Here is a 25,685-nt window from a genome sequence, read left to right as displayed (position 1 = left end):
TTAAATTGATCATTATTTATGAAATATGCCGTTGCCTCAGTTGAGAGACTGCATATTCATGTATTCTCTGAGAGAAGTATACTCAGTAAGAGACTCTTGTGGCATGAGCTTTCATGATTCGATACGAGACATGAGCCTCAATACTCATCTGATTGCTGGATCAGGAATATGTAAGATTATGGTTTTACGATTTTAGCCTTAGTAGAAAATCCACCATCTACAGAGCTTTACTCTTATCTTTGGAAATTAACTTCTTTGGAGAAGAGATAAGTTTACATATCTCAGACGACTTCTGAACAAGTTTGAACTTGTTTACTAATCGATTTTCTCTTCGTTGAAGTTTATTGACATATATTATCTTATGTTTGTACTTGAAACAATTGGAGAGTTCATGACCCTTGAGAGCACAATAAGAACATGTCAATATAGAGGATGGTTCAGACGCCAAAGCAGTGCTAGCTGTTAGACAAACGATAGAACCTGAAAAATTAGAAATAGAATTTCCAGTAGACAAAGAAAAATCCATTTTATCCTCCAAAGTGGTTGATGTTTCTCCCGGAAGAATATCGAGGTTGATGTACGTATTGCTACAATTATCAAAATCAATATTTTCATAGAGGAGTGAAACACTTGATTTTTCGTCTTCATTAGAATCATAGTGATCAGACATTTCATCAAGAGTTACAGCAAGACCTTTGTTCCAATGTATTTTATACGATTCAGACACTCATTTGAAAAATGACCAAACTCTTTACACTTGAAGCACTGTGGCATATCCTCGTCATCAGTATCACCAGTATCCCCGTTTTTAGGAGGAAAAAAATTATGAGGTTTAATTGATGACCTAGGTTTATCTCTAGTGAACCGTTTACTTCTTTTCAAAAGGAGATCTCTAAACTGTCTTGTGATCAAGGAGACTGACTTGTCAAGATCTTCATCTGATGAATCAGTCTCAGAAGGATCATCTTCAGAGATGCCAACACTTTTACTCTTATCAAGTAATTTAGTGTTCTTTTGTGATTTGAAAGTAATATCCTTTCCAGATTTGGATACATGCTCATGATCAAAGATCTTTAACTTCCCAACAAGAGTATTTATGGAAAGAGTTATTTCCTTCAACAATGGCATGTTTCTTAGAATCGTATCTAGATGGCAATGATCTGAGAATTTTCATCACAATGTCCTTTTCAGGAATAGTCTTACCCAACGCAAAAGATGTATTAGTAATTTCATAAACTTTGTGATTAAACTCATCAAAAGAATCTTCATCTGCCATACGACGGTTTTCCAATCAGAATTTAGGTTTTGAAGCCTAGCTTCTTTTTCACAGGTATTCCCTTCAAATACGGTTTCTAAGATATCCTACGCATCTTTTGACCGAGTGCACGTAGTCACATCGTGCTGAAGATCTGATTGCATTCAATCCGTCAGGATTTTGCTTTGCAGCAAGAATCTCGACAGCATCATAATCACCGATATCCTTTGGAGCAGTTACATCACCTTCTGTAACAATTGGAGGATTATATCCATTAACAACATAAACCCATGATTGAAAATCACGCGCTTGAAGAAAGGCACACATATAAATTTTTCATCATAAGTAATTCGAGACATCGAAGACTGGCGGTACGTTTATAGAGAGACCACTTCTGTCCATAGAGTCAGATCGCCATAAACACAGACTTATAAGGTCTTAAATGTGTTTGCCGGATCTGATACCAATTGAAAAGTGGGGGTCTAACAACCACACCCAATATTTTGCTTTGCAATCTATATGGACTAACTCCAATATACTTTCAAGAGAATCAACTAGACAATCAAACTCAATTATATCTCTATTTCTCAATTCAATCTACAATCAAACAAATAGGAATTTGCGAGCCCGATTGAATATAAGAAATAACTTGGACGGTATCAAAAACCAATATCCAAGAGTCAATCAATATAATCAACAACCAAAAGTTGGATTCACAATTGATTGAACTTAAGCACAACCTGTGATATTTCAATTATATGAACAAATATAATGCGATAAATAAATAACACAGACACCAGAAATTTTGTTAACGAGGAAATTGAAAATGCAGAAAACCCAGGGATCTAGTCCAGATTTGAACACCACACTATATTAAGCCGCTACAAACACTAGCCTACTCCAAGTTAACTTCGGACTGGAATACAGTTGAGCCCTAACCAATCTCACACTGATCAAGGTACAGTCGCGTTCCTTACGCCTCTAGAACCATTCTAGATTCTGCGTACTTAATTCCCTTAGCTGATCTCACCCACAACTAAGAGTTGCTACGACCCAAAGTTGAAGATTTGATAAACCAATCTGTGTCACACAGAAAAGCTACTGAATAGATAAATCTGTCTCCCACAGATATACCTATGAGTTTTGTTCCGTTTTTTGATAAATCAAGGTTAACAGGAACCAATTGATATACCGGACATATGTTCACGAAGAACAGTCTAGAAATATAAATCTCCTCACAATAATCTTAATCGTATGGTAGCGAAACAAGATATTATGGAATCACAAATGATGAGATGAAGATGTTTTGTGACTACTTTTTATCTTGCCTATCGGAGATTAAATATTGAGCAAATCTTAGAGAAGATAGAACTCAACACGATTCAAAAACAGCAAGATCAGAACACGTAACTATAGAGAAAATAGTTGGGTCTGGCTTCACAATCCCAATGAAGTCTTCGAGTCGTTAACCTACATGGTTTTGGAAAAACCTAAGGTTAAAGGAGAATCGAATCTAATCGCAACTAGTATCACACATGAGGTGTGGGGATTAGGTTTCCCAGTTGCTAGAGTTCTCCCTTATATAGTCTTCAAATCAGTGTTTGCAACTAATGCTACCTTGGTAAAAAAACATTGAATATTCACCGTTAGATGAAAACCTGGTTAGACTCAAGCTAATATCTTTCAACCGTTAGATCAAACTTAGCTTGTTACACACAAATGAAAAGTGACTTCATTTAGATATGAGTAACCGTACCTAAACGTGTATACCTTGTTGACTCAACAATACTTAACCGAAGTTAGCCATATGAACACTTTCATATCAACCTTATTCATCTTAACCATAACTAGTTCAAATGAATCAAATGAAACTAGTTTTAGAGTTGTTCAATTGTTTATATTTTTATATAAGTATACAAGACATAATTGAAGCAAAATCGATTTTGATTCACTCGAATCAATTCATGAACATTATAGCCACGGTTGTAAAAAGATTGCATTCCTTATTATATAAATGTATTAGTTCATGAAGAAACCGATTTTAGAACATAACCTACTCAAGTATGCAAACGGGTACGCATACCTATTGGCCGGACTAAGTTTGGGTTTTCCAGTATGCAAATGGGTACGCATACCTTCCAAACTCAGTTGAATTTCCGGAACTTGAAACTCACGCCAGTACGCATACCGGTATGCATACTAAGTTTTCAGACTTTCATTAACCAACCAGTACGCATACGGGTATGCATACTATGGTTCCCCGACTTGGAATAACTTGCAACAGTTAGCATGCAAGTACGCATATTGTGATCCAATCATGTTTATTTGTTCTAAACTCCCATTTCAATCATTGAAACATTCTTAGAAGATGACAATAGCTGTCTCACACAAACTATTAGCTTCAAAGCAATTTTCAAGTGATCAAATGATCAATACGAAATATTCCGAGTCTACATCAAATGACTATCTCAAACAAATAATGTAAGATATTGCAAGGCAATTTTCACATGATCATCTTTTGACTTTCATCAAGAATATAAGATGAACTTGGTTAAAGCGAAAACTTACCAACACATATTTTGAGAAATATGTAAGCGAGTTAAACTCAGCTCGAAATACCAAATGTGTATAATTGAAGTCTATATAGCTATACGAATTTTGTCTCAAATAATAGATAGAATTTTAAGTGATATATGAGTTCAAGTCTCCATATACCTTTTGTTGATGAAGTTCCACAAACTCCCCTTAGTAGTTCTTCGTCTTCAATCGATGAACATCGTGAAGTCTAATGCTCAACTACAGTTATTATCCTAATCCGAGACTTAGCTATAAGTAGACTAGAAATCAAGACTTGTAGTTTTAAGAACTAAACTTGACAAACAAGCTTGAGATAGCAACACTTGCGAGTTCGACCGAGCAGTGCTCTAATAGTTTACTCAATGTATTTTTTGACTAAGCTAACGAGTTTTAGTAAGTTATCTCATCTAAGGAGCGATTGCTTTGAAACTTCAAATCATTCTCTTATATACGAAGTTCTTCACTTTAGCCCTAAAATCATTATCATGTTGACAAATAGATAAAAGACAAGTTGAGGAAGAACCTTCTTAATCTTCGGTTGATATCTTCTTTCGGTTCCTTGATGATTTGATTCCTTCACACGGTTAGACGTTGACAACTTCTACTACATCCTTCTTGGTGATTCCTCTTGTTCCAAGAGCCATGGAACCGATTTTTTTAAGGAGATAAGAGTATGTAGTCAATCCTTAAAAGAGAAATGATTTTTTCTAACATGGTCCATGAACATATCATATACATCCGTCCGTGATCCCAAATGATAACACACAAGCTTTGACTATCTTTTAACTATACCAATTGTGGTTACTCGTCCTCGTGAATTTTATCTTAGTTTATCACATAAGATTGAAACATCTTCTTAGCTCGTATAAACAGGGTTTATAGCACAAGAGATATTTAAAAAATACTTAAGGACCATTGATTAGTGATGGAACACAGCTATGTATTCTAGATTTCGGAGCTAGCTCGACAAGATCATACACACCAACAATTCTATGAGATTATTATGAGATGAGTGACACAATAATAATAAATCACATAAAGTAGTCAACTTATACTTGAGCAGCCTTGTCATCACGAAAAGTAATGTGATGACCTTTTGTGCAACCTCTTTTTCTCAAGCTAAAATATTGAGGATGCACTCATTACTACAACTAAGTAGCTAGTGATGGGGTGAGTGGAGAACTCATCACTTGTGTCACTAGGTGACTTATCAAGGCCCTTTCTGTATTCATGAATCTTACCTTTTTTGGTTCTTCTACTCCATTGTCTCTTCGACTTTGAAGTTCTCGGATTGTTCTTCAACAGTTAACTCATTATATGCATGTCATTATGAAGTTTAACAATTCTTGTGTTATTCTTTTTGAATTTCCAACATTTTTCCCGAACATGTCCCTTGCATCCACAAAATGAGCAACGCATAGAGGGCTCAAATTTAGAAGATTCAACTACCTGTTTATCACAACAAACTGTTTCCTCTTTGTACGATCCAGCAGGAATGAAACAGTTGTTGGTGATTGTGGTTTTGCTGGAGAACCCAATACCATTAGTATTACCAAAGGCCTTTTGCCCAAACAACATAGCTGAGATCTTGTCTGAACTTCCTGAGAGCCTTTGTAGATCACACTTGAGGGTATCAATTTCATTCTCCTTGATAGACAATCATTAAGTTTCTCCAACTCATGATTTTTCGCTTTAAGAGATGATTCGAGTTTTCCCACAGTTTTCTTCAAACATAGGTTTTCTAGATGAAGTTCTTCACTTTTTTTCAAGAAATCTAAAATCTACTTTTCTAACTCAGAATCAGAGGCTGAATCAGAATTAACAAATATTTCTGCATAAGGGGAAGAATTTTCTGTCTGATATTCTGAAGTAAGATCAGCAGAGTTATCAAGTGAAACAATAAGAGCATTACTTCTTTGAAGAGAACTTTCGTCTTGAATAAATGAATCATCTTGGATCTTATTTCTGGAGCGCCGCTTTCCATATTGTCTATACCTCCTTAGGATATTTTTGACTTGTCATGTGATCATAGATATATTCTCTTCATCGTAATCAACACATTACTCATCAGCCCAAGACAAGCTTTATTTTGAAGTTCCGCTTGTTTTGGTTGTGGCTTCAAGTGCAAAAGTACTATCTTTAGCCATATTGTGCTCGTGATCAAATATTTTCAACTTCCCAACGAGACTATTTATGGAAAGAGTTTCAAGGTTATTCCCTTCCATATTGGCATGTTTCTTAGACTCCTCGTATCTTGCTGGTAAAGATCGGAGAATTTTCATCACAATGTCCTTTTGAGTAATAGTCTTACCCAACGCATAAGACGCATTAACAATTCCAGAAACATTTTGATTAAACTCATCAAACGAATCTTCATCAGCCATACAAATATTTTCCCATTCAGAATTTAGGATTTGAAGCCTGGCTTCTTTGTCTGAGGTATCTCATTCGAATATGGTTTCTAAGATATCCCAAGAATCTTTAGACTTAGTGCACGAAGTCACATGGTGATGAAGATCTGGGCTTATGGTGTGGATAATAACGCTCAACCCGTCATAATTATGCTTTGCAGCACTTATCTCGGTTTCACTATCTTGTCCTAATGGCTTCGCAACAATAGTTCCATCGACAACAACTGTCGGCGCATCATATCCAATAACTACAAGTTTCCATTACTCAAATTCACAGGATTGTAAAAAGGAACGCATAACAATTTTCCACCATAATTAATTTGTGCCATCAAATGTTGGTGGTACATTTATCGAGATTGCACTCTTGTCCATATAATCATATTGTTTTAAACACATACTTGTTAGGTTTTAAACGTGTTTTCCTGCTCTAATACCAATTGAAAACGCGGGGGTACCAAAATACACCACCAACCTTTTCTTAGGAAACCTGTATGGACAAACTAAAATTCAATTCTAAGAGGTCAACTTAATGAATCTCAATCAAGAAAGAATATACAAATTTATATCTCTTTCTCTCACAATCAGAACGTTTACAGAGGAAAGTCCGTGAACCTGATTTTAGGGTGAGAGTACTTGGGTGATTCCAAAGATCAATTTCCCAAGTAATCAATCAAGTCGTATCCAACAAACAAGGATGGATGTATCTAATTTAATTGATTAATGCACAACTTATGATATTTCAATTATGAAGATAAACGATATAATGTGGCAAAGAAGTAACACAGATACCAGAAGTTTTGTTAACGAGGAAATCGCAAATGCAGAAAAACCCCGGGACCTAGTCCAGATTGAGCACCAAACTGTATTCAGACGCTACATATACTAGCCTATTACCAATTAACTTCGTACTGCAATGTAGTTGAAACGGAATTAAACCCTCCCAGTAATTCAGTTACAGTCGCGTTCCTTACGCCTCTTGAATCCCAGCAGGACTCCATGCAATTTATTCCCTTAGCTGACGTCACACCAACTAAGAGTTGCTTCAACTCAATTGCAGAATTTAAACCAATCCGCCCCCACAGATAAACCTATACGTGATTTTCTTTGCGATCAAAATTTTTGATCAATGTGATGGAAATAGATAGCAATAGACAAAGCCTAGTTAACCTCAAAATCCAGACTTATGCAACCCGAAGTGCAGCCTAGATTATTATTCACCGCACAAGTATAAAACTCGCGGAATCAACAAAGTTTGAAATAAAGAGAACATTGATGATTTCTATTTACCTTGTTCAGGTGAGCAGCTCAACAATCGAACAAGATCAGGATACTCGAGCTATCAAGATAAACAATAGTTATACCTGGATTCATGAATTATAATGAAGTCTTCGTAGTCGCTAAACCCTAAAAATGTTTTAGGAAGAGGACGACTCTAGTAACAACTAGGACACACCAATAAAAGTAGTGTCAGGATTCAAAAATCCATGTTGCTTGAAGTTCCCCTTTTATAGACATTCAAAGCATAGGATGCTTTAGGTTTAAGCTAACATAGCTTTAGAACCAAGCTATAAGCTTGAGCATATTAGTAAACACTTAAGACTTAACTCGAAACACAATAAAGTGATCAAATATGTCTATGGTGTTTTTAGAGATTATTCAAATGAAAATCATGTCGGAGAAATAATTTAAGTGCATAAGAATTCAATCGACATGGTAAGTAGGTGTACAAGGTACAAACACTTAACATGTTCGTGAATAGTTATGTCACGATACGTGTACCAGTATGTAAACCTTAAAACATAACCGAGTTCCGAAGTCCACAGAACCTTTTCGGTATGCATACTGGTGTGGATACCATTTAAGCATAGCCGAGTTCCGAAGTCCACAGTAATTTTTCGGTATGCGTACTAGTATGGACACAATTAAGCATAGCTGAGTTCCGGAGTCCACAAAACTTTTCTGGTACGTGTACCGGTATAAATACCAAACTGGTTCCGTAACTCAAAGTTCTTTTCTAGTACATGTACTGGTTTGCGTGCCAATCCGGATTCACGAGTGCCCAGACTTTACAGGTGTGCATAAGAATATGCGTGCCAAAAGTCTGTTTGTCGACATATAGCTGTTAGAGCACTGCTCGGTCGAACTCGCATGCGTTGCTATCTCAAGCATGTTTATCAATGTTAGTGATCAAAACTATAAGTCTTATTTTCTAGTCTACTATAGATAAGTCTCGGACTAGGATAGAAAGTGTAGTTGAGCTCAAGAACTCCATGGCGACCATCATACAAGACGAATAACTACTCAAGGAACTTGTGGAACTTCATAGACTAAAAGGTATGTGGAGACTTGAACTTATCTATCACTCAAAATTCTATCTACTCTATCTCCTATCTTGAGACAAAAGCCGTTTTGCTATATAGACTTTGATTATACACATTTTCTATTTCGAGCCGAGTTTATCTCGCTTATCTATTTCTTGATATATGTGTTGGTAAGCTTTCGCTTTGGCCAAGTTCATCTTTACCTAGTGACAAAAGTCATGTTATGTTTCAGTCACTTTGAAAATGGCTTTGATGAAAAATGGTTTGTGAATAACAACTATATAACGTCCTCTAAGAATGTTTCAATGATTGAAATGAGAGTTTAGAATGTATAATCAATGTTGGATATAAGCATTGTGTGGTAACACATATATGTATAAGTCCTTATTCCTTGAACCAAATGTACTTTGTTGATCAGGAAAACCGGAACAAGATCCGTGAACTCAGTCCGCGAACCCAGTCCGCGAACTGGCGGAGGTTCTCATCCTGAGAAAATATGCTGGAGTTTGTGAACTCCTTCCGGGAACTTAAGTCCGCGAACTTAGTCCGCGTACTTGAGTTGGTTATTTCAAAAGACGATTATTTGTGCACTTATATTTATATAAACTAAGGAATGCATGTTTGCAAACCGTGGCTATAAAGTTCATGAATCTATTCGAGTGAATCAAATCGTTTTTGCTTCGATTGTGTCTTGTATATTTCTATAAGATCTAAGCAATTGAACAACTCTCTAACTAGTTCATTTGAGTCATTTGAACTAGTTATGATGAATAAGAATATGGTTGATATGAAAGTGCTCATATGTCTAACCATTTGGATAACTATTGTTGAACCAACAAATGTACATGTTTGGGTACGGTTACACAAACCTAAAATCGTGCATTTCATTTGTGTGTAACAAGCTATGTTTTCGATCCAACGGTTGAAAGATATTAGCTTGAATCTAATTAGGTTTTCATCTAACGATGAATATTGAATGCTTTGTTACCAAGCTAACATTGATTGCAAACCCTGATTTGAAAGACTATATAAGGGAGAACTCTAGCAACTTGGAAACCTAATCCCAACACCTCCTGTGTGATACTAATTGTATTAGATAGAGTCGATTCTCCTTTAACCTTAGGTTTCTTCTTGAAACTAGGTTAACGACTTAAAGACTTCATTGGGATTGTGAAGCCAGACCGATACTACTCTCTCGTAGTTGTGTGATCTGATCTTGCTTATTCTATCGTACGAGTACAATCACAAATATTGGCTTGAGATTGATATCTCTGATAGGCAAGATATAAAAGTAATCACAAACATCTTCATCTCATCATTTGTGATTCCATAATATCTTCTTTCGCCACATCGATTAAGATTTTTGTGAGGTGATTGATAATATTAAGCTGTTCTTCGGGAATATAAGTATGGTTTATCAATTGGTTCCTGTTCACCTTGATTTATCAAAAGACGGAACAAAACTCGTAGGTATTTTTGTGGGAGACAGATTTATCGATTACCGTAGAATTTTCTGTGTGATACAGATTTGTTTATTAAAGTCTTCGACTTTGGGTCGTAGCAACTCTTAGTTGTATGTGAGATCAGCTAAGGGAATCAAGTGTGTAATATCCTGTTTGGATCAGAGACGTAAGGAGAATAATTGTACCTTGGATCAGTGTGAGATTGATTGAGGTTCAACTACAGTCCATACCGAAGTTAATTTGTAGTAGGGTAGTGTCTGTAGAGGCTTAATACAGTTTGTATTCAATCTGGACTAGGTCCCGGGGTTTTTCTGCATTTGCGGTTTCCTCGTTAACAAAATTCTGGTGTCTGTGTTATTTCTTTTCCGCATTATATTTTGTTATATAATTGAAATATCACAGGTTGTGCGTCAGTTCAATTAATTAGAATATCCGACCTCTGGTTGTTGATTTACATTGATTGACACTTGGATATTGGTTTTTGGTACCATCCAAGTTATCTCTCTTATATTTAATCGGACTCGCAGATTTCTGTTTGCTTGAGTAAGGATTTAATCGAGAGATCGAGATAATATAACTCTTTGATATACTTTATTAAGATTGAGTCTAGTTGATTCTCTTGAAAGTATGTTGGAGTTAGTCCATACAGATTGCTAAGCGAAATATTGGGTGTGGTTGTTGTACCCCCGCTTTTTCAATTGGTATCAGAGAAGGCAAACATTATAAACCTAATAAGTTTGTGTTTGTTTGATCCTTAAAAATTTCCCTATGGGAAATTTCTTTGGAAAACTTGCTCCTGGCATCTGTAACGCACACCAGAAATTCTTAAAGATTGGTCAAATATTATTATGGACAAAACTACTGGTTTCTCGTGATAATCTCAGTTCATCTAAGTGCTTGGAAAACTTAGATGGTGAGAACCAGTCTAAAGAAAAAACCAAAAAAAGGAAATAAGATTGAGAAAACGTTCGTTAGGCTCAAAGATATGGACTCTCACTAGATTAACTCTTGATCTGTTTGAGAGATACTATCGCAATGGATCAGTTGACAAAGATCTATTTAGAGCTTTTGAAAGCGTTCTCAGATTCTTAGAAAAACTTAACTCTGTTAAGCTTAAGAATCAATCCGATAAAAGTTCTGTACATGTTAAACCATCGAATAATGTTGAACAAACTAGGAGTCGGAAGAATCTTCTTTCCAGTCATATCAAAAGGAAGATAGAAAGCTCTAACAGCCCTGATTATCATCATTACTTTGATTATATCATGGGGGATGCTTACAAATATCAACCAGAAATGTTGTATGAGGATTCCTCTCAATATTATGCTTCTTGGTAACAAGATTGACATTACTCCATTTGTATATATATATCTTGGAATGGGCCAAGAAATGGTCTGATTTGTGTATAGTTACTCTATCATTTGGAGTGTCAAATAGAGCTTTCTACTGCATCCGTCTCCTCTCAGTAATTGTGGTTTCACGGAATGCACAACCTTGATGTGCGTACATCAAATAAAATCCCACATTCCTTTTGTTGGTTACGGTTCATAAACGGGTCCAAGCCCATTAGTGAGCTTATATAAAGGAAGTACGCGTACATTCCTCTTCCTCCCATCAGTCCGCGTACGTGAACTTTCTAGGGTTTATAATTTTCCTTCATTAAATCATCCTTGGAGGAAAATAAGAAAAAGGGGTTATCAAAGTTCATTCCAAGTAAGTGATTCCCTCTTGTTTCTTTCCAATATCTAGATCTCATGATGCATTTCAAGACTTCAAAAGGAACTTCAAAATACTTAGGTTCCTCTAGCATGAATCTTCCTCTAGACCAAAATTCTCTTAGGATTAGGTTTGTCAATGATTCTCGTGCTAATGTTTTTGAAAGAATTTCATCCATGGGTTTTATTTTAGAAAAGAAATTGTATTTATCTAGTGGACATAAAGAGGATTTAGTTTGCTTTGAAAAATTAAATCTTGGAAACATCTTTGATGGTCTTGGTCAAGGTTTTGATTCTCTCACAAGAATTTTCTATGCCAACATTCATGATGTTGATCTTGAAAAGATGGAATTCAAATCCATGATAAATAGAGAAAGATTTCTTGTTAATAGAGAGTTTATTTCAAAGATTACCAAAATCCCGTTGGGAAACATGCGTCTACCTAGGCCATGTGATGAACGACCATCATGTGATGACATCTCTCTTGGGCTTTGCGGAAATAAGGTTGCTTGGAATCAAGGGAAGTTTCCTACTAATGTTCTTAGTGTTTCCTTGATGTCTTTAAGAAAACTTGGCATATCTAATCTTTGTCCCTCCACAATTGAGAATTCTCGGTGGAGTCACGAGTTTGCGGAATTGGTCTATTTCCTTGAAATGGGTGTTCCTAGTCTCGATATTTGTGGTTTCATCATTTTTCGAATGACCTCGATGACTTCACCCATCAAGAATTTAGGTTACACTTGCTTGATTAGTCAAATTTTCCGTGATCGTGGTTTTGATTCAATTGGCAATTCTCTTGGGGGTTCCCAAACCTGTTCGTCCATGTACTATCAGACGTATAAGGGAGAATGTATGCAAAAGACAAAGAGATGATTCCCTTGACGATTGTGACCCTACCACCTTGAGTCTTCTTAGAAAAATTCAAAAGGGTGTGTGCAAGGTCAATTCAAGGGTGAAGTGCGTGCAAGAACAATTGTTGTTGGTTGCAACGAAATTTCCCGATCTCAGGTAAGAATTGAACATGGTTCAAGCATCTTGGAGTATTTCCGATGATGAAGATGATGAGTAGTTTTTATTTAGAAGAATAACTAGAGTTTGGAATAGCCATTATTGTGATTACACATAGCTATGTCCAACGTTTTCATCTTCATGTTTTTAGGGTTGTTTGTTTAATTTCTGAATTGTTTGGAAGATGATTTTTGTAGTATTAATCTTTATGGGTTTATATATTGTAATATGTTATGGGATATGTGTGTTTGAGTCCGTGAACTATGATTGTCCCATACCTTGTCAAAAGTTATGTCCTTCGTAAGTCGATATGCATGTATTGATAAAAGAATGAATGAGCTTTTGACATCACAAAAGTTTGAAGCCTATTATGTCATTATTGATGGAAGATAGGATGAACTTTTGTTTACGAGGATTATGTCTATTGTATGTCATTGTGCAAATGGTGATGGAAAATAGAATGAATTCTTGTCTATTATGCATTATTGGTCTTCCCCGATCCATATTTTATGTATATAGTGTGAGGCTCCGTAAGTTCACTTATGTTGAGCATGACCAATTAAATTGATCACACTCTTGTGGTAATTTAGTTGTGTATTCCAATTGAATTAATCATGGATTTTATTGTGGTTAATTTAATTGAGTATTTTTTGGATTCAAATTCATATTCGTATGTGATTTGTTATGTCAGAATAAGTCCTTCTTTTCTTTATGGGGGAGAGTTGTTAATTGAACTTGTGCTTAATTGCCAAATCTTTGTGGGGAGTGCGGCTATGGAATATTATAGGGGTTATCTTGTATCTTTATAAACTCCCTGATGAAAGCATTTAGCTTCGGCTATATGATTGCATCTAAATAAGTTGATATGTGCTTTCTTTTGGTCATGAAATGTCTGTATGGAAATTTTCATTAGGATCCCGTTCTTTTACCTTTGCCAATTTTATTGACAGAAAGGGAGAGTATTAATATGTTGTTCACACTACAAATACATATGGTTTTCGGATCATTATGTAAGGGGGATTGGTTTACATGTGAGATGGAGTATTCACTAAGGGGGAGTGATACATATCACCATAGTATTGTTGTCGAAGTTGTGACACAATTGAACCTTGATGCTTCATAATGATACTATGACATTGGATAACAATGATCGAGAATTATGTTTTCTCATTGTTATAGCTACAGATTTTTAACAACGATGATACTGAACTTACAACCTTTGGAATCATTGGAGTACTTGGAAGTGACGAAGATTTCGAGTACTGTTGAAGATTAGGCATGTGGAATAGGAGCTACAAAAGTTTATCTATTTATTTTTGTATTCCATATGTATTAATAGTTTTGTCACTAAAATTGACAAAGGAGGAGATTGTTAGAGCACTGCTCTGTCGAACTCGCATGCGTTGCTATCTCAAGCATGTTTGTCAATGTTAGTGATCAAAACTATAAGTCTTGATTTCTAGTCTACTATAGCTAAGTCTCGGACTAGGATAGAAAGTGTAGTTGAGCTCAAGAACTCCATGGCGATCATCATACAAGACGAAAAACTACTCAAGGAACTGGTGGAACTTCATCGACTAAAAGGTATGTGGAGACTTGAACTTATCTATCACTCAAAAGTTTATCTACTCTATATCCTATCTTGAGACAAAAGTCTTTTTGCTATATAGACTTTAATTATACACATTTGCTATTTCGAGTCGAGTTTATCTCGCTTATCTATTTCTCGAAATATGTGTTAGTAAGCTTTCGCTTTGGCCAAGTTCATCTTTACCTAGTGACGAAAGTCATGTTATGTTTCAATCACTTTGAAAATGACTTTGATGAAAAATGGTTTGTGAATAACAACTATATAACATCCTCTAAGAATGTTTCAATGATTGAAATGAGAGTTTAGAATATATAACCAATGTTGGATATAAGCATTGTGTGGTAACACATATATGTATAAGTCCTTATTCCTTGAACCAAAGTATGCGTACTTTGTTGATCAGGAAAACCGGAACAAGAGCCGTGAACTCAGTCCGCAAACTGATGGAGGTTCTCATCACGAGAAAATATGCTGGAGTTTGTGAACTCCTTCCGGGAACTTCAGTCCGCAAACTTAGTCTGCGTACTTGAGTTGGTTATTTCTAAAGACAATTATTTGTGAACTTACATTTATATAAACTAAGGAATACAAGTTTGCAAACCGTGGATGTAAGGATCATGAATCGATTCGAGTGAATTAAATCATTTTTTCTTCGATTGTGTCTTGTATACTTCTATAAGATCTAAGCAATTGACCAACTCTCTAACTAATTCATTTGAGTCATTTGAACTAGTTATGGTGAAGAAGAATATGGTTGATATGAAAGTGCTCATATGGCTAACCATTTGGCCAACTATTGTTGTACCAACAAATGTATATGTTTGGGAACGGTTACACAAACCTAAAATTGTGCATTTCATTTGTGTGTAACAAGATAAGTTTTCGATCCAACGGTTGAAAGATATTAGCTTGAATCTAATCAGGTGTTCATCTAACGGTGAATATTGAATGCTTTGTTACCAAGCTAACATTGATTGCAAACCCTGATTTGAAAGACTATAAAAGGGAAAACTCTAGCAACTAGGAAACCTAATCCCCACACCTCATGTGTGATACTTGTTGTATTATCTAGAGTCGATTCTCCTTGAACCTTAGGTTTCTTCTTGAAAACCAGGTTAACGACTTAAAGACTTCATTGGGATTGTGAAGCCAGACCGATACTACTTTCTCGTAGTTGTGTGATCTGATCTTGCATATTCTATCGTACGAGTACAATCAGAAAGATTGGCTTGAGATTGATATCTCCGATAGGCAAGATATAAAAGTAATCACAAACATCTTCGTCTCATCTTTTGTGATTCCACAATATCTTCTTTCGCCGCGTCGATTAAGATTATTGTGAGGTGATTGATAATACTAATATGTTCTTCGGGAATATAAGTATGGTTTATCAATTGGTTCCTGTTCACCTTGATTTATCAAAAGACGGAAAAAAACTCGTAGGTATTTCACTGGGAGACAAATTTATCTATTACCGTAGAATTTTATGTGTGATATAGATTTGTTTATTAAAGTCTTCGACTTTGGGTCGTAGCAACTCTAAGTTGTGGGTGAGATCAGGTAAGCGAATCAAGTGCGTAGTATCCTGTTGGGATCAGAGACGTAAGAAGCATAATTGTACCTTGGATCAGTGTGAGATTGATTGGGGTTCAACTACAGTCCAGACCAAAGTTAGTTTGTAGTAGGGTAATGTCTGTTGCGTCTTAATACAGTGTGTGTTCAATCTAGACTAGGTCCCGGGGTTTTTCTGCATTTGCGGTTTCCTCGTTAACAAAATTCTGGTGTCCGTCTTATTTATTTTCCGCATTATATTTTGTTATACAATTGAAATATCACAGTTGTGTGTTAGTTCAATCAATTAGAATATCCGACCTCTGGTTGTTTATTTACATTGATTGACACTTGGATATTGGTTTTTGGTACCATCCAAGTTATCTCTCTTATATTTAATCGGACTCGCAGACTTCTATTTGCTTGAGTAAGGATTAAATCGATAAATCGAGATAATATAACTCTTTGATATACTTTATTAAGATTGAGTCTAGTTGATTCTCTTGAAAGTATGTTGGAGTTAGTCCATACAGATTGCTAAGCGAAATATAAGGTGTGGTTTGTTGTACCCCCGCTTTTTCAATAGATAATCAGTTTCGTGTACTGAGTACATGGATTACGGCTTCAGATTTATAATAGTTTTTCCAGTTTATAAGACTGGTATATACATTGTCTTATATATGAATCTACCGTAGTTCTATATTTCTGTAAATCAATTTGAAACATTCATTAGTAACATCGATGGCACATATCACTGTTCCAGGCTATTTTCGAATGATAAAACTTGAATCATGATTTTGATTGCGAACAATAAGTTATTCTTAACCGAAATTCATCAAGTATGAAAAATGTTCATTAAGCTTAGTCATATTTTGAGAACTAATTACCAAAATAAACTCGACTCGAAATTCTTGATATGCTTATGATAGTCTAATTAGTTATGTGACGTTGTCTCATAGATAAAAATATGAATATAGCTTTTATTTTTGAAGCAGTTCTCCAAAATCTTCGGTTGATCTTCGCCTTTAAACGGTAGAATGATGAGTGCCGCGATGTCCGTTTCTCAACTTCACTTTTATCCTACTCCGAAACTTAACTAATTGTAGACTAGAAATCAAGATATAGTTTTGACAACTAAATTTGACAACAAGATTGAGATAGCAACACTTGTGATTTCGACCGAGCAATGCTCTAACAATTCTGATCATCCACCTAGTATACCTGCTTAATATACTAGTATTTTGTTAAGGTCAAGAAAAATAGGGATTCAAATCTCTTTCGTTCATAACTGGCAAGTAAATTTGTTGATCTCCAAGAAAAAATTTCTCTTGTGATTGAGTAAAGGTCGCTCATGTTGTTCTTTTGTAATGACATCAAATGGGGTAGAGTTATTTTTGAACTTGTGCTTAAACTGAAAAAATGGGGGTACAACAACCACACCCACTATTTCTATTAGCAATCTATATGGACTAACTCCAATATACTTTCAAGAGAATCAACTAGACTCAATCTTAATAAAGTATATCAAAAAGTTAAATATCACTTTCTCAATTCAATACTTACTCAAGCAAATAGAAATATGCGAGTCTAATTGAATACAAAAGAAATCGCTTGAACGGTACCAAAGACGAATGTTCAAGTATCAATCAATTGCAATCAACAACCAAAGGTTGGATTTCCAATTGATTGATTCAAACACACAACCTGTAATATTCTAATTACATAACAAAATATAACGCGGAAAAGAAATAACACAGGCACCAGAAGTTTTTTAACGAGGAAACCGCAAATGCAGGAAAACCCTGGGACCTAGTCCAGATTGAACACACACTGTATTATGCCGCTACAGACACTACCCTACTACAAGATAACTTCGTTCTGGACTGTAGTTGAACCCCAATCAATCTCACACTGATCCAAGGTATAATTGCGCTCCTTACGTCTTTGATCCCAGCAGGATACTACGCACTTGATTCCCTTAGCTGATCTCACCCACAACTAAGAGTTGCTACGACCCAAAGTCGAAGACTTTAATAAACAAATCTGTATCACACAGAAAAGTCTATGGTAATAGATAAATATGTCTCCCACAGAAATACCTACGAGTTTTGTTCCGTATTTTGATAAATCAAGGTGAACAGGACCCAATTAATAAAACAGACTTATATTCCCGAAAAACAGCTTAGTATTATCAATCACCTCACAATAATCTTAATCGACGTGGCGAAAGAAGATGTTGTGGAATCACAAACGATGAGACGAAGATGTTTGTGATTACTTTTATATCTTGCCTATCGGAGATATCAATCTCAAGCCAATCTTTACAATTTTACTCGTACGATAGAAATAGCAAGATCAGATAACACAACTACGAGAAAGTAGTATCGGTCTGGCTTCACAATCCCAATGAAGTCTTCAAGTCGTTAACCTACAGGGTCTCGAAGAAACCTAAGTTTAAAGGGGAATCGACTCTAGCTTATACAACTAGTATCACACAGGAGGTGTGCGGATTAGGTTTCCCAGTTGCTAGAGTTCTCCTTTATATAGTCTTTCAAATCAGGGTTTGCAATCAATGTTAGCCTAGTAAAAAAGCATTCAATATTCATCGTTAGATAAAAACCTGATTAGATTCAAACTAATATCTTTCAACCGTTAGTTCGAAAACTTAGCTTGTTATACACAAATGAAATGCACGATTTTAGGTTTGTGTAACCGAATCCAAACATGTACATTTGTTGGTTCAACAATAGTTAACCAAATGGTTACCCATGTGAGCACTTTCATATCAACCATATTCTTCTTCACCATAACTAGTTCAAATGACTCAAATGAACTATTAGAGAGTTGTTCAATTGTTTAGATCTTATATAAGTATACAATACACAATCTAAGCAAAAACGATTTGATTCAGTAGAATCGATTCATGAACTTTATAGGCACGGTTTGCGAATTGCATTCCTTAGTTTGTATAAGTATGAGTTCACTAATAATCGTCTTTAGAAATAACCAACTCAAGTACGCGGACTGAGTTCGCGGACTTAAGGTCCCGGAAGGAGTTTACAAACTCCAGCAGATTTTCTCGGGATGAGAACCTCCGACAGTTCGCGGACGGGGTTCGCGGACTCTTGTTCCGGTTTTCCTGATCAACAAAGTACGCACACTTTGGTTCAAGGAATAAGGACTTATACATATATGTATTACCACACAATGCTTATATCCAACATTAGTTATATAATCTAAACTCTCATATCAATCATTGAAACACTCTTAGAGGACGTTATATAGTTGTTATTCACAAACCATTTTTCGCCAAAGCCATTTTCAAGTGATTTAAACTTAACATGACTTTCGTCACTAGGTAAAGATGAACTTGGCCAAAGTGAAAGCTTACCAACACATATTTCGAGAAATAGATAAGCGAGATAAACTCGGCTCGGAATAGCAAATGTGTATAACAAAGTCTATATAGAAAAAAGACTTTTGTCTCAAGATAGGAGATATAGTAGATAAACTTTTGAGTGATAGATAAGTTCAAGTCTCCACATACCTTTTAGTCGATGAAGTTCCACCAGTTCCTTGAGTAGTTCTTCGTCTTATATGATGATTGTCATGGAGTTCTTGAGCTCAACTACACTTTCTATCCTAGTCCGAGACTTAGATATAGTAGACTAGAAATCAAGACTTATAGTTTTCATCACTAACATTGAAAAACATGCTTGAGATAGCAACGCATGCGAGTTCGACCTATCCGTACTCTAACAATCTCCCCCTTTATCAATTTTAGTGGCAAAACTATTAATACATATGGAATAAAAAAATTAATAAATAAACTTTTGTAACTCCTATTCCACATGCCTAATCTTCAACATTTCTCGAAATCTTCGTCACTTCCAAGTACTCCAATGATTCCAAATGTTGTAACTTTAGCATCATCGTTGTTGTAAATCCGTAGCTATAACAATAAGAAAACAAAATTCTCGATCATTGTTATCCAGTGTCATAGTATCATTATGCAGCATCAAAGTTCAATTGCATCACAACTTTGACAACAATACTATGGTGATATGTATCACTCCACTTAGTCAATACTCCATCTCACATGGAAACCACTCCCCCTTACATAATAATCCGAAACCATATGTATTTGTACTGTGAACTACACAGTAATTATCCCCTTTTTTGTCAATAAAATTGGCAAACGTACAAGAATGGGATCCTAATGAAAATTTCCATAGAGACATTTTATGACCAAAAGCTAGCACATATCAACTTATTTAGATGCAATCATATAGCCGAAGCTAAATGCTTTCATCAAGGAGTTCATAAAGATACAAGATAACTCCTATAATATTCCAAAGCCGCACTCCTCACAAAGATTTGGAAATTAAGCACAAGTTCAATTAAGAACTCTCCCTCATAAAATGTCATTTTCGAAAGAACAACAAGAGCGACCTTAATTTCGTGAGAAAAGAAGGATTTCTTTGGACATAAAAAATCACATACGAATATGAATTTGAATCCAAATAATACTCAATTAACCTAACCACAAGAGAACCCATGATTAATCTAATCGGAAATGCTCAACATAAGAGAACTTACGGAGCCGCACAGTATATACATAAAATATGGATCAGGGAAGATCAATACTGCGGAATAGTCAAGGATTCATTCTATTTTCCATCACCATTTTCACAATGACATACAATAGACATAATCCTCATAAACAAAATTCCATCCTTTCTTCCATCAATAATGACATAATAGGCTTTAAACTTTTGTGATGTCAAAAGTCCATTCATTCTTTTATCAATACATACATATCGACTTACGAAAGACTTAACTTTTGACAAGGTATAGGACAATCATAGTTCACGGACGCAAACACGCATATCCCATAACGTATTGCAATATACAAAACCATAAAGATTAATACTGCAAAAATCATCTTCCAAACAATTTTTTAGAATTTAAAAAAATAAACCTAAAAACATGAAGATGAAAAGGTTGGACATAGCTATGTGTAATCACAATAATGGCTATTCCAAACTCTATTTATTCTTCTAAATAAAAAAAGAAATAAAATTCTCATAAGAAGATCTACTAGGTAAACTATCTCTTAGAGAACGTGATTTGAAAAACATTAAACCCGGTCAGCAACTAGAGATTGAATATGGACGAGCTCATCAGTTGCTTTCTTCAGTTTGTTTTTCAGAAAATCAAGATTCCTTGTTGCAATTCCGAGTTGTTCACGTACGACCTCAAAATCTCGAAGAAGATTTCCTACCAGTTGTGATGACATCTGAACTGGTAGTTTGTTTTCATGATCAAGAGCATGCTATGAAAACAGGATTCTTGTGAAACTCGATAGTCTTGCCCTTCTTGACTTCATCATCTTTGTTGCTTCCATCCATTGTGCACACAAAAAAAATTCAGTAGAATCTTTTGACCTTATGGAATAATGTATCAATTTGATGACACATATATAAAGAAGTTCCAACCCTAGGAACCTTGTATATGTCCGTGTGGGTTAGGTGTGCGTGCACTCGTGGTCACAACTCTTACGTGACCAAGGGGAATGGAGAAGCCAAATCTTGAACAAAGGATGAACTACTTAATTCCAAGAGAATAATTGCTGAGAAGCAAATTCTTTGAGGAAGGACGATTAAATAGGGATTTTTTCTCAAAAGAGGATGATCAGAATTATTTTCAAGAAGGAAGAACTGGACCGAGGCTCAACATATTTTCTAAGATCATCAAATATATCAAAAGAAGAAAAAATACAACCTCGACAGCTTTCTCAACACAAACTTCTTGAGAACTATGAGCATCCTTCTTTAACTAAAAGAGGGATGCTACATTAAGCAGTCATAGTGTATTTAAATGAGCATTTTTCTCATCAGTATTGACTTGTTCTCTCTCCTTCAAAAGGAGTTACAGAGAAATCACTCGATGTAGTTAAAGGAGTTTTATCAAGAGAGGAACAAGGAGTACCCGAGCCAGCTACTTTCCTTGTCTTTTTGATGCTCCGCCTGAGTCTGTTTATGCTAATCTTGAGCTCCGAGACTCGATTATTGATATGAATGAAATCTGGAGCAGATACCTCTGGTTCACTGTCTTCTTTGACAGAAGGAAGGAAATTTGGCTTTTCTTTCTCTCTCCTATGCCTTTTTCTCTTCTCAGAGTTATTTAAGAAGTCAGTTGCCATTCTGCCGTTTTTCCTTCTACCGTTGTTGGCATTTTTAGTTTCAAATGCACAATTAAGAAAAGACTTATCACAGTATTTTTCTTGATTGTCAACAATGTCCTTTACTCCAACATGAGAGACAGGTTTAATAACTTCTTTAACATCCATACAAGAATGTTGTGAAGTTTTTCATTCCTTAAAAGAAAACGACATCTTCGTTCAGGATGTCCTTTATTTCCGCAATAATAACAGTTAAAGGAACTGTTCTTGATTGTTCTCGTGTGAGTAGTTTTAGAAGAAATACAATCCTTGTTTTTAGGAACATTACTAGCAGCAAGAGTCTTTTACAAGAAGAGATATCATTAGCTTTAACGAAATTGATCTTACTAGTTTTTGGAGCGTCCATTCATTTATAGCCCAGACCACGTGTATCACGATGTTCTTTACATGCTCCAAGCATAGAAGATAATTTTGTAGAGCTAGAATTGAATCTACTCAAACTCTCTTCCAGTGATTTCACTTTATCAAGAGCAGCTGCAAGGTCAGTCTCCAAGGATTTTTATTTGGCAAGAAAACTGAGTTCTTTGTCAATAAAAATTTTTTGTTGAGAGTCATATCTTGCTTCAGCTTCTGCAAGTCTTTCTTTCAACATACAGATATTTCGAAGAATATTGTCATATTCTGACCTTTTTGAGCGTACATCTTCTTCATGATCTTTAACGATAGATTGTAAGAGTTTATATCCACCATCATATCCTTTAAAGAGTTTTCTCAATTTTATGTTTTCTTGAAAAAGAGGAGCCATGTATTTACTCAAGCAGGTTGTTAACTTCTTTTCTTTCAAAGTACGTTCAAAAATCTTGATATATTGAGAGACTTCCTCATCAATATTTTGTCCTTGTTCTGAATCACTGTCATCCGAAAGATCATCCAATTGTTCATCAAGAGTTTTTTCCCAGTTGAATGCAGATTCAGTCAAAGGACTAGAGACAAAGATTTTCCCAGAAGCTTCAGGACTTAGAGACGCACACGAGTTATTCTGAGCTGATGTTGAGTTATCGGAGATATTCTTATCCATAGAGTCAGATTGCTTACAAACACAGACTTATAAGGTCTTTAAACGTGTTTTCCCGCTCTGATACCAATTAAAAAAATGGGGGTACAACAACCACACCCAATATTTCGATTAGCAATCTGTATGGACTAACTCCAATATACTTTCAAGAGAATCAACAAGACTCAATCTTAATAAAGTATATCAAAGAGTAATATCCCACTTTCTTGATTCAATACTTACTCAAGCAAATAGAAATATGCGAGTTTAATTGAATACAAGAGAAATCACTTGAACGGTACCAAAGACCAATGTTTAAGTATCAATCAATTTCAATCAACAACCAAAGGTCGGATTTCCAATTGATTGATTCAAACACACAACCTGTGATATTTCAATTATATAACAAAATATAATGCGGAAAATAAATAACACAGACACCAGAAGTTTTTTTAACGAGGAAACCGCAAATGCAGAAAACCCCCGGGACCTAGTCCAGATTGAACACACATTGTATTAAGCCGCTACAGACACTAGCCTACTACAAGCTAACTTCGGTATGGACTGTAGTTGAACCCCAATCAATCTCACACTGATCCAAAGTACATTTGCGCTCCTTACGTCTCTCATTCCAGAAGGATACTACGCACTTGATTCCCTTAGCTGATCTCACCCACAACTAAGAGTTGCTACGACCCAAAGTCGAAGACTTTAATGAACAAATTTGTATCACACAGAAAAGTTTATGATAATAGATAAATCTGTCTCCCAAAGAAATACCTACGAGTTTTGTTCCATCTTTTGATAAATCAAGGTGAACAAGAACCAATTGATAAACCATACTTATATTCCCGAAGAACAACTCAATGTTATCAATCACCTTACAATAATCTTAATCGACGCGGCGAAAGAAGATATTGTGGAATCACAAACGATGAGACGAAGATGTTTGTAATTAATTTTATATCTTTCCTATCGGATATATCAATCTCAAGACAATCTTTACGATAGTACTCGTACGATAGAAACAACAAGATCAGATCACAGAACTACGAGAAAGTAGTATCGGTTTGGCTTCACAATCTTAATGAAGTCTTCAAGTCGTTAACCTACAGTGTCTCGAAGAAACCTAAGGTTAAAGGAGAATCGACTCTAGCTTATACAACTATTATCACACAGGAGGTGTGGGGATTAGGTTTCGCAGTTGCTAGAGTTCTCCCTTATATAGTCTTTCAAATCAGGGTTTGCAATCAATGTTAGCTTAGTAACAAAGCATTCAATATTCACCGTTAGATGAAAAACTGATTATATTCAAGATAATATCTTTCAACCGTTAGATCGAAAACTTAGCTTGTTACACACAAATGAAATGCACGATTTTAGGTTTGTGTAACTGTACCCAAACATGTACATTTGTTGGTTCAATAATAGTTAACCAAATGGTTAGCCATATGAGCACTTTTATATCAACAATATTCTTCTTCACCATAACTAGTTTAAATGACTTAAATGAACTAGTTAGAGAGTTTTTCAATTGCTTAGATCTTATAGAAGTATACAAGATACATTCGAAACAAAAACGATTTGATTCACTCGAATCGATTCATGAACTTTATAGGCACGGTTTGCAAATTGCATTCCTTAGTTTATATAAGTATGAGTTCACAAATAATCGTCTTTAGAAATAACCAACTCAAGTAAGCGGACTGAGTTCGCGGACTTAAGTTCCCGGAAGGAGTTTACAAACTCCAACAAATTTTCTCGGGATGAGAACCTCTGACAGTTCGCGGACGCGTTCGTGAACTCTTGTTCCGGTTTTCCTGATCAACAAAGTACACATGCTTTGGTTCAAGGAATAAGGACATATACACATATGTGTTTCCACACAATGCTTATATCCAACATTGGTTATATAATCTAAACTCTCATTTCAATCATTGAAACATTCATAGAGGACGTTATATAGTTGTTATTCACAAACCATTTTTCGTCAAAGCCATTTTCAAGTGATTGAAACTTAACATGACTTTCATTACTAGGTGTGGATGGGGAAAAATTGTTTGCTGGTTTTTTAGGGAAGTGGAGAGTCGAGCGTACGATCGAGATTCCTCAACCGAGGAAACTGCTGAACCTCACACAGATGCACTGCAAAGGGAGTGCTTAGGTTCGAGAGATCAATCTGTAGGACTCCGGCCTAAACCAAGTCAATGGCCATTCCAGAGTCAATTCGGTCGCAAAGAGGGAGATGGGTTGATCTGTAGGAGGGAAGCTGAGAATTGTGCGGGATCAAGGATTGTGGATGTGTTGAAGGTTTCTGCAATAATGGTGAACTACTGAAGTTGAGTTCAGTGAATAAGTTTTAATCGAGTTGTTGACGAATGATGATTGATGATAATGATGATCATCGGTTGTCCTCGATTTGGACTTATTTATATTGCAATAATGATGAACACCCTGATCCCTGTAAATGCGATGGTTTCTTGAGTGAAAGAGTGGGAAACTGGGAGATCGTGGTGAAACCAGTTCCAAGTCGTGCGGAGTCTTGGTTGATCACT

This window comes from Papaver somniferum, unplaced genomic scaffold, assembly GCF_003573695.1.
Source record: "Papaver somniferum cultivar HN1 unplaced genomic scaffold, ASM357369v1 unplaced-scaffold_99, whole genome shotgun sequence".
NCBI lineage: Eukaryota > Viridiplantae > Streptophyta > Magnoliopsida > Ranunculales > Papaveraceae > Papaver > Papaver somniferum.
This window is presented reverse-complemented; position numbering follows the sequence as displayed.